A 2,738-nucleotide genomic window follows, 5' to 3' on the forward strand; every position below is an offset into this window, starting at 1 on the left:
TAAGTTATTTAAAAAGGTAGAAGGATCCTGAGATCAAAATATTTGAGAACATCTCTGCTGGAGAACTTTCTTTCTTTCTTTCTTTTTCCTTGTTAAACTTTGTTTTAATGGGTTGCAAAATTCTGTGACAGATTTTTGTTCAAGTTGTTTTCATTAAAAAGCACTGATTTTAAAAACTAATAACTTAAAACACCCACACATACAATAATAAAATGGTCCACAAAACATTTTCCTTTCCTTCTGAAGGTTTTACTATGCACTTATATTAAACTTAAATGACCAATTGAGACAAAAGTTTTGAGAATGTCCTTCCACCACTGATTAAGACTGGAGTGGCAAGAATGAGGGATAATCAGTTAGCCTTCTGAGCTTTCAGAGCAGACTTGATGACCTTTCCAACTCTAGCAGCCTTCTTGTCCACGGCTTTGATGACACCTGCAGCAACTGTCTGTCTCATGTCACAAACACCAAAATGACCCAGAAGAGGATAGTCAGAGAAGCTCTCAACACACATGGACTTGCCAGGAACCATATCAACAATGGCAGCATCACTGAATTTTAAGAATTTAGGGCCATCTTCCAGCTTCCTACCAGGACAGTGATCAATCTTTTCTTTCAGCTCAGCAAATTTGCAAGCAATGCAAGTTGTGCAACAATCCAGTACAGGGGCATAGCCAGCACTGATTTGGCCTAGATAGTTCAGGATAATCACCTAAGCAGTGAGGCCAGCTGCTTCCATTGGTAAATCATTTTTGCTGTCACCAGCAACATTACCATATTGAGCACCTTTGACACACATATTCTTGACATTGAAGCCCACATTGTCCCCAGGAAGAACTTCACTCAAAGCTTCATGGTGCATTTTAACAGACTTTATACTTCAGTTGCCACATTGATTGGTGCAAGGAGACCAACCCATCAGTTTTGAGGACACTAGTCTCCACTTGGCCCACCGGGACAGTGCCAGTACCACCAATTTTGCACACATCCTGGAGGGGCAGATGCGAGGGCTTGTTAGTTGGATCATTTGGTAGTAGGATGCAGTCCAGAGCCTCAAGCAGTGTAGTTCCACTGGCATTGCCATCTTTACAGGTGACTTTCCATCCCTTGAACCATGGCATATTAGTACTTGGCTCCAACATGTTGTCACCATTCCAACCAGATTTTGGCACAAATGCTACTGTGTCGGGATTGTAACCAATTTTCTTAATGTAGGTGCTGACTTCCTTAACAATTTCCTCATATCTCTTCTGACTGTAGGATGGCTCAGTAGAATGCATTTTGTTAACATCAATGATTAGTTGTTTCATACCCAACGTGTAAGCCAGAAGGGCATGCTCACAGGTCTGCCCATTCTTGGAGATAACAGCTTCAAATTCACCCATGCCAGCAGCAACAACCAGGACAGCACGGTCGGCCTGAGATGTGCCTGTAATTATGTTTTTGATAAAGTCTCTGCGTCCTGGGGCATCAAAGATAGTCACATAATACTTGTCGGTCTCAAATTTCCACATGGAAATATCTATGGTGATACCACACTCAAGTTCATCTTTCGGTTTGTCCAACATCCAGGCATACTTGAAGGAGCCCTTTCCCATCTCAGCAGCCTCCTTCTCAAACTTTTCAGTGATTCTTTTGCCGATCCCATCACATTTGTAGATCAGATAGCCAGCAGTGGTGGACTTGCCAAAATCTATGTGTCCAATGACAATGATGCTGATGTGAGTCTTCTCCTTTCCAATTTTGGTTTTGGTTTAGCAGTAATTTTCATGACACCTGTGTTTTGGTGGCAATCCTGTTGCAAAAAAGCAGCTGGAGAATTTTCTAATGAGTCAGTTAGTGGATTTTTTTTTTTTTTGATGGAACTTAGTCTGTATAATGACTAGGGCTCAGGCATCTTCTAGTAAGATATGATTATATATATATATATATTTTTTTTTTCCTGTCAGTTTGAAAAGAAAACCCTGAAAGTTATGGTTTATTATGATAAAATAAGTTAACTAGTTCTTTGGTCTAACTTAGCAATCTCATCTCTAAACATTCCTTTTCATTTAATTTTTTCCATTGAGTATAAAAGCCCACTTGGGAACCAGATTTGCCTTTTCTGCTCTATCCATCATAAATCAGTTAAAATTTTGACATGAACTCACTGTTGATGTGAAAATCATGTTTTTAATTTAATTTAATTTAATTTTTAAAAGGTTTTTGCCGTAAGACACATATGTTCACCAGAGAGAGACAATGAGAAGGAAAGTGAGAAATCATCCCCCAAGAGGGATGGTCATGCTGTAATCCCTCTTCTTCATTCTCCTCCTGGGATTTTGGGCATGTACACGCATGTGCCTGGCATGAATTTCGAGCTGTCAGGTTGGGACTTGAACCACTGTCGGCCATATGAGAGTCCAGCACCTTAACTGTTATGTCACCTGCTGACCCCTATTTTATTTAATTTAATTTTTTTTTTTTTAGGTTCTTGTTATAAAGTATATGCACTCACCAGAGAGGAGAAAGACACAGAGAGGAAAAGTAAGAAATCATCCCCCAGGGGGATGACCACACCACAATTCCTTCTCTTTAATCCTCCTTTCAGGATTTTGGGTACACGTGTACTTGTGCCCAACGTGATTTTTAAGCCACCAGATTTGGGATTTGAACCATAGTCGATCATGTGAGAATCCAGCTGCCTTAACCACCATGCCACCTGCTGATCCTGGTTTTTTTTTTTTTTTTAATTTCTT

The 2,738-nt window shown here is 40.0% G+C and overlaps 1 pseudogene; it reads right to left on the minus strand.

The window, feature by feature from the left end:
- Positions 1–352: 352 nt before the first annotated feature.
- On the minus strand, positions 353–1,754 carry LOC106734009 (elongation factor 1-alpha 1 pseudogene; annotated as a pseudogene).
- Positions 1,755–2,738: the final 984 nt, after the last annotated feature.

This window comes from Tupaia chinensis, unplaced genomic scaffold, assembly GCF_000334495.1.
Source record: "Tupaia chinensis unplaced genomic scaffold, TupChi_1.0 Scaffold147282_1, whole genome shotgun sequence".
Taxonomy (NCBI): Eukaryota; Metazoa; Chordata; class Mammalia; order Scandentia; family Tupaiidae; genus Tupaia; species Tupaia belangeri.